Below are 8,844 nucleotides of genomic sequence, written 5' to 3'. Positions count from 1 at the left end.
TTAAGTCTTACTTATATTCAAGTCAGGTCAGCTGAAGAAGTTGAATGACTTATTGAGGATTAATTTATACTGGATATGATAGTTACTAAATTATATATATATAAGTATGGTGTCATGATACGAGCTTGGTTAGGGCGCGTATATCGCCAGGGATATGTAGCTAGATATAGTGTAGTTGTGTACCCTGGTAGGTTTAGGTACTCATGCCCACTATAGGTTCATTTTGCATGTTGCCTACTATTCAGGTTGAGACAACCCTATAGTCTAGTGAGGTTCCTTTAGTGTGTGTGTATATATATATATATATACGGACTACTAGTTACTGTTAGATTAACTAAGATGTATTCATGTATCGGATCTTTGTTTGGACTGTAGTAAAGTAGAACTTGTTTGTGGGCCTGACCCACCATTATTTTTCAGGTGTTCGTCAGGAGTAGAGGTTATTCGTGCTGAGCGGGGATCAGTCTACTTCATTCTTCTGATGCTACATAGGAGTTCCTTTATGATTCAGTTTCCTGATTTAGGCAGTTATTGCTGTCATTTGTTTAGTTCGGATTTTCTAGGGGTCCACACAGTATGGATTCCCGAGTTGAATTTTGGAGGATCTATTGTATTAAAAGAGTTTATTAATTAATGAAAATATATTATGAGGTTTATTATTAGATTATCATTTTAGTTTCTTGTCAGCATTTTATTTATTCTTCTTTATTCTTTTGTACTCTGTGTTTGTTTATTGCCGATTTATTTTTGATATCCTTGGGTATTCGGGCGTGGGCCTGGTCAACCTGCATTCAGAAATCCGGGGGTATCACAGTTGGTATCAAAGCCAGGTTCAAGTGTCTTTAGGAGTGTCTTTCGTTATGTGACTTCCGCGTTGCGTTTCTTAAAACTTAGAGCCAGTATTAGGATTCATTGTACTCTATTTACGGTTCATTAGGAGGAACTGATGTCAATTATATGCTGTAGATATAGAATGGTTGGCACTAGGAAAATGATGGGGTCCAAGGCGATAGCAATAAAGACCCAAAAGAGTAAAGGAGTACGTTATCGATTTCATTATTCGAAGGTAGAGTTAGGGATCAAAGGTTTAGGTTCATTTGGAGCTACTTTAAAGTATAAGCCAATGAAGGATTTAGGTGTGCATGATAAGTCACCGCATATCAGGGCCAACACGACTTCAGTTGATCTTCAAAATGAGACAAGCAAGGAGTAGGAGCCGAAGAGGATCCTAATGGAGGAGATTTATGTGTATCCAATAGAGAGGGTACTAAATCTTAAAAATGGATGATCGCGTGAGGTGATCTGAATTGCTAGTAGTATAACGAATGTTATTAGTAGAATTGGGATTGATCAATCTACAAATAATTAAGCTTTTTTATCATCTCTAAAAAAAGGTATATAAGAAGTATTGTTTAGGAGTTTGGGGATCAGATGTGTTCTTATCAGAATGAAATACATAATTTTTAAATCATATTTAGGAAGGCATTGGTATAATGTTGTGATGTTCTAATTCGCTTTATAAAGCCAAGTTAGATAGTTTACATTCCGCGTATAGGGAGGATGAGGATTAAGCCCTTAGTATTTGCTTAGGCAAACATATGTTGCTTTTAAGTTATGTTTAAAGGATATGTTTGAGGTTGGATGATTACCTACGAAATTATAAAAGGAAATTGTGAAACAATCTGGTAAGGTTGATTTCAAAGGAAACTTTTTTTTTTTTCTAGAAAGAATGATGTCCTAAGTAGGAGAATATTTTGTGCTAGTGTGTTTGTCATATATGTTTTATTTTTGTTGATTATTCCGGTTAATGGTATGTGGTTTAGTTGGGGACACAAGTATGTGATCAACCAATTATTGTTTTTAATAATATGGAGTAATAACGCTATTTACGTTAGATTTGTGAGCATGCGGTTGTAGAATATAGTAGATACACATAATTCTAGCCAATCTATTGACCTGGACATGTGTCATTCTAGTATATTGTTTGGGATGGGATAGTTAAACCATCACTGTGAGTCAAATAATCTAGTATGATTAGTTTGATTTACTTTCCTCTAGGTATGGATTCGTGTCATATTACAACGCCATGATAATGGTGGTTGTTAATATTTTGGGATGCTTGAGATGGTGGTAAATAAAGATCACTATAACGCTACGATGATTTATCTGAGGTGCCGGATTTGATGAACATTTTCTTGGAAAATTCCAGAAGTTGTTTCCAAGTCGGAAGGAAGATTTAGTACTGGCTTAAGTACTTATTAGAATGACATCGATTAAGGATAGTAGACTGAATAAATATTTATTAGTCTATTCTTAATCAAGAATTTTATTCGTGAGGGCGTGTCATTAGGAGGAGTTGCCGGTGTTGCATATAGAGGAGGAAACTAAGTCTTATTCACTTGCATAAATAATATGGAAGTTTTTTTTTTTTTTAGGTCACAATTTGCAACAATTAGCTATTGCTAGGAAATTGATAACTTATTTGGAGGATAGAGATATTTCATATTCTTTTGAAGTTAGACAAAGATGTCGGATTGACACTAACTTATTTTAAAGAAGTAGGGTGTGTCAAAGATAAGATGGTGAGACCAACCACCTATATAAAGAACAAGTGCATGGTATATCTGGAAAGGTCGTAATGTGTTGACTTTTGTAGAGTTAATATGATAGTTGACTTTTGATGAATAGAATTACCGGTTGGCTTTCGTTATTGGTAGGTTTATCACAGATCAATGATGCATGGATTCGGTTACAGAGTTCATTTTTGAAGATGCTCCAATTTAACTAGTGGGTACAGATGAAGGTTGGTGGTACCGGACTAATGGTACTTTCTATAGAAAAATTGGATGGAGGGGTTGAGATTCATAACTCTTCGTTCTCTATTTTATCCAGGTGGAGATATGACGCTTCACGGTATGAAGTAGATGTTTGGAGGACAGGCAGGAGGAGGGACATAGTGATTTTGTCTCAAAGTCTAATATTTATTAGATAGTAAAGATGGACCCTCAGAGACCACCAGATCATTGCAGCCAATTCCTATACTGAAGTGGAAATAAGAGAGCATTTTATGGATTTAGTTGAGGGATTTCTGATTTTACGCACGAGTTCGGATTCTGGATGGGATATTGGGTGACTGATAAAATTAAATCAGTTTCATTTTGTCTATTTTGATCGAGCTGGTAAGATATCAGTTCATACAAATAGAACGGATCACGAGACGGCTTAGATAGATGCAAAGTGTGAATCATCAAGTTTCGTCTATTGGAAGCGAAGATGTTCCATTGTCGAAATAGGAGGATTACGTTGTTGTTTGATACACCCTATGCATTGTATAATTATTGTGTTTCTTAAAATATAGGAACCCTGTATACCACTTCGTATATTGGAGTTAAGTGGAGCCTAGTAAGGTTGCGCCTACTTGGGAATAGGAGGATGTTTTTCGCTCACAGTTTCCAAGCATAATGGAAGAAAGTAAGGCGAATTCCGAGGACAAAATTCTTTTTTTTAGGGGGGACGAATGTAATACCCCTAATTTTAAAAGGATAGTCTCAGTATTTATTTATTTATTTTAATTGTATTTTTAATTATTTAATTAATTATTTGACTAATTGCTTATGGGCTTAATTGAATTAAGTGTTACTTGAGTATTTGATTATGTGTTTATTATTTAATTAGATTATGTGCTTAAATGGTATTTTGATTAATTGTAAATTAAATATTTTATTTTATTTTATTTTTCTTTTATGGTTATGGTTAGTAGTAATGGGTCAACTAATTGGGTCTTATGGACTACTTAGATGGGAGGTTGGATGGGTATAGATTATTATTCATGGATAGTTGTGTGTGTGTGTGTGTATATATATATATATATATAAAAGGAAAAGTAATTTATTAATTACTTTTATGGTAACTTGGGTAATAATATTTAATCTGATGTATATGTTTTATATTTAAATAATAAAAATATACATAGATTTAATACGTGTTATGTTTTAAGTTACTTTATAATATTATGGTCACTTAAGTATTATTGGATAATCCTTTAATAAATAATGGGTAATTTATTAATTACTTTTATGGTAATTTGGGTAGTAATATTTAATCTGATGTATATGTTTTATATTTAAATAATAAAAATATACATAGATTTGATATGTGTTATTTTTTAAGTTACTTTATAATATTATGGTAACTTAGGTATTATTGGATAATTTATTAATAAATAATGGGATGTGTATAATTTATTTATTTAATAAAGATATACCTAAATTATATACGTAACATATTTTACTTACCTTTTTAATATTTTAATATTTATTTTTTAAGTTGACTTGGATTGGGAAAAGGGTTAGGGTTATTTTATTTAGCCTATAAATATATAGCTATAGGTTGTAAAAGGGGGTTAAAAATATTCACATGATATATTATAGAGAGAGAGAGAGTTAGAGAGGGAGGGAGGAAAATTAAGGAAGGAATGAGAAGAAAAACCCTGTAGAGAAAAGATCAAGGAAGAAGAAGTGTAACTTTCGATCCGAAAGTTTAAGGCAAGTTCTTCTTCTATCTTTTTCCCTTTGATTCGTATTTCTGTACATGCCTAGGAAATTCCAAGATTTATTAAACACATAAAATTAAATAAAAATGTATGTTTAATTGGATTAGAACATAGGTTTTATGAAATTAATTCATATCTGTTCTTGTATTATGAATTGATAAATGCATGATTTTGATTTGATTTTCGGTGTGAATTTTTATATGTTTAAATTATGTATTATTCATATCTGTGGAATGATGGAACGTAGAAACATGCCTAGGATTCCTGAACATTAAATAGGAACTAGGTTTGGCTTTAAATAAATTTAAATAGACTCAATCATAATGATGCTTACTTTGAATGTTTTAAACAAACGAATGGATTTAATCTTTTAAAATTTTTTACCAATTGAGATTAATGTGGAGGATGAATTGGATATGAAGAATGCTTATTTAACGGTATAATAAAATATCATCATGTATAATATTTAGTTTGTGTAGGACATATGATATAGGAAACTTAAATAAATATTAAGTCATTCTTATTTTGTGATAATTTGATATCATATTATCATAGTTATTTCTGGATTGTTTGATGTATTTGCTTAATCGTTATATCAATTGTTGGATTGTGTGGTTTAATGCACCGGTATGGGACGGTGGCATTCTAGGGACGGATTAACTTATTAGTTAAGTCCTACCTATTTTATATAAGGGAATGGATTAACTAAAATGTTAAGTCCTACTTATATTCAAGTCAGGTCAGCTGAACAAGTTGAATGACTTATGGAGGATTAATTTATACTGGATAGGATGGTTACTAAATTATATATATATAAGTATGATGGCATAATATGAGCTTGAGTCTCAGGATTAGTGGTTAAGGGGTGTATATCGCCAGGGATGTGTAACTATATATAGTGTAGTTGTGTACCTTGGTAGGTCTAGGTACTCATACCCACTATATGTGCATTTTGCATGTTGCCTACTATTCAGGTTGAGACAACCCTTTAGTCTAGTGAGGTTCTTTTAGTGTATATATATATATATATATATATATATATATATATATACGGACTACTAGTTACTGTTAGATTGACTAGGATGTATATGTGTATCGGATTTCTGCTTGGACTGTAGTAGAATAGAACTTGTTTGTGGGCCTAACCCACTGTTTTTTTTAGGTGTTCGTCAAGAGTAGAGGTTGTTCGTGCTGAGTGTGGATCAGTCTACTTCATTCTTCTGATGCTACATAGGAGTTCCTTTATAATTTAGTTTCCTGATTTAGACAGTTATTGCTGTCAGTTGTTTAGCTCGGATTTTCTAGGGGTCCACACAGTATGGATTCCCGAGTTGAATTTTGGAGGATCTGTTGTATCATAAGAGTTTATTAATTAATGAAAATATATTCTGAGGTTTATTATTAGATTATCATTTTAGTTTTTGTCAGCATTTTATTTATTCTTCTTTATTCTTTTGTACTCTGTGTTTTTTTATTGCCGATTTGTTTTTGATATCCTCGGGTATTCAGGCGTGGGCTTGGCCAATCCGCATTCGAAAATCCGGGGGTATCACATCTAGCCAATCATGGAGGAGGTAGGTGTTCTTGGAACCCTCAAGGGTAATCCCCAAACATGGCTCCATCTTCTTCCTCTACTTCTTTGTTGAATTCTAGAGAGAGTGTGTGTGTAGATCTTGAGATGTGTTCTTGGAGCCTCCACTTTTCTCTTTTCTTCTAACCCTAATCTCTAACTTTTTTAGAGAGAGAAAATAAAATTACAATGAAAAATAAAATGGAAGACTAAGATATCTTACAAAATGGTTCAAGTCCCTCTTTATAAACGGTCTTTGGAGTAATGAACAAGTTAAAAAATAAGCCCTTAAAATATCTAATCCCGCAACTTTGTGGTAGGTGGAGTTTGGGCGCGCGGGAATAAAACAACTCGCTGCCAGCACATTTTCAATCGATCGAAGAAATCTTCAATCGATCAAAAAAATCTCGATCCATCCAAAAAATTAGCAATTTTAACCTTTTTTCGGATTTTTCTGAAATCTTCTTGGAACTTTTGCTTAACTCCAAAAAGGCTGTAATAGACTATTTTTAGCCCGTTTGAACCTTATTGACCTATAATAGACAAAAACACAAATAAGTACTAAAATAGAAAAATAAAGATATATGAATGGACTAAAATACCCGCGCTTAAGTGTTAAAATGCGTCACATTTGAGCACTCATCACACCCCCAAACTTAGATATTGCTAGTCCCTAGCAATGACCTACAAGGAGAAGAAAGAAATAAACAACTAAGTAACTATGAACTAGAAAGCAATAAAATGATAACACCACTTTAGTAAGGAACAAGATTGTATTTAGCGCATGCAACAAGCCATTTAAATCCTTAGGTTACCCCTAGCGGACGAGTGAAGTCTTGTGAGGGTTTCTAGAAATGATATCCACAAACATTGAGCTCTTTCTCACTAAAGAGATACCAATATACAAAACAAGCATTGAGAGAAAACTACCTCAAGTACGCAATTTTTCAACCCTTTCCAAGCAATCTCCCAAAATCTCAACACCAAGTAAACAAATATGGTCCTCCACACATCAAGACAATGATCATACAAATCAAAACAACTCTAGAATCCTTTTTAAGTGAACCGGTATCAAATATGTTGCTATCCTTTTTAAGTAATTGGGTGTTTGCCTCTAAAGTACCCAAAGCGGTCAACATTTTTTTCTCAAAAGCGGGACTCTCAGAATTTCCTTGAGAATATGAAGATTGATTTGGAAAATGAGATTTGAATGGTTTCCATGTGATGATTGAAAAGATGATCTATAACCTTGGGAACCTTGGCTTTTCATTGGGGGCGGAACATACTTGCCTTGAAAGCCACTTTAGGGAGGGTTTGACCCTTCCCCTTGGCTTTTCCAAGAGAAGTTTGGATAGTTCCTTCACCTGAGATTGTAATAAGTGCCATAAGGATTATTCCCTTGGTTGACAAATGCGGCATTCACTTGTTCATGTTTCTCACTTTGCACATGTTCTGGTGACAATTGGAAGTAGAATGTAAGACATTAGAACAAGTTATGCAAGCTTCATTGGAATTATGATGAGAATGGTTAGGGAAGGAGGACACTTGATTCACCAAATTTTGGTTGATTTAAAATTGATCAAACATTTGAGATAAAGACTTGACTTCGGCGGCTATGTCATTACAATTGTTAACTTGATACAAGCCGACATTCTTCCGTCCACCTAGAGTTCTACCATTTTTGAAAGACTATGATCGATGCATTGAATTCTCACTCATGCTCTCATAAAGACGCCAGACATCATTCTCATGCCTATCAAGATATAAACCACCCATGGAAGCATCTACCATTCCTTTATGATTATCCGATAAACTTTCAAAGAAAAATTAAACTAATTGCCATTTAGGAATGTCATGATGTGGACACTTCCTAAGCAAGTCATTTAGGTGCTCCCATGCTTCGTGGAACATCTCCCCTTCCCCTTGAGAAAATTCTCGAATTGAGGTTCTCATTGCATTAGTCTTTGAAACTAGATAATACTTTTTCAAGAACTCTTATTGCATTTCTGCCCATGAAGTTATCGAAAAAGGCCTAAGATTATTGAACCAATATTTTACCTTATCTTTAAGGGTAAAAGGAAAGAGTTTTAATCGCAAAACCTCTTCCAGCATGTCCGTGTATTTCACGATGGAACACACTTTAAGAAACTCATCTAAATGCTTGTAAGGTTCTTCACTTGGAAGTCCATGATAATTGGGAAGCATTTGAATAGTTTATGGTTTGATTTCATAACAATGTGCCCTAAATGGAGGTAATTGAATGCACGTAGTCACATTGTACTCATTTGGCAAATAATGATCTATCAAAGCAAGAGAGGGATTCACAACCGGCGCTGCTACATGAGCACCAAGATTTCCTTGAGCTATGGGAGGTTGTGGTAGAACAAAAATTGGCAAAGGCATCCCTAATGGAACATGGCCTTATTGTTGTTGTGGGATGAAGGGCCTTGACATGCCTAATGGTACTTGAATATGGTTATAATGGTGCACATTAGGGTGGAGGATACCTTATTGGTCGATGTGACCAAGGTCCTCCACATGATCCTCATTAATATCTTCTATTAATGAAATGGGATGACAAGAGCTACCCCTTCCCCTAGGATTGTGAACAATGGATTCAAGATTCAAATTAAGTGAGGCAAGAGTTGGATTCAATGATCTACGACCATGCATGCACTAACAAAACAAACAACAAATAAACATTAAGCATATAACAAACACT

Source organism: Cornus florida, unplaced genomic scaffold (genome assembly GCF_030987335.1).
Source record: "Cornus florida cultivar Cherokee Brave unplaced genomic scaffold, ASM3098733v1 CherokeeBrave_3.0.0_Hap2_Chr09, whole genome shotgun sequence".
NCBI classification, from domain to species: Eukaryota; Viridiplantae; Streptophyta; class Magnoliopsida; order Cornales; family Cornaceae; genus Cornus; species Cornus florida.
This window is presented reverse-complemented; position numbering follows the sequence as displayed.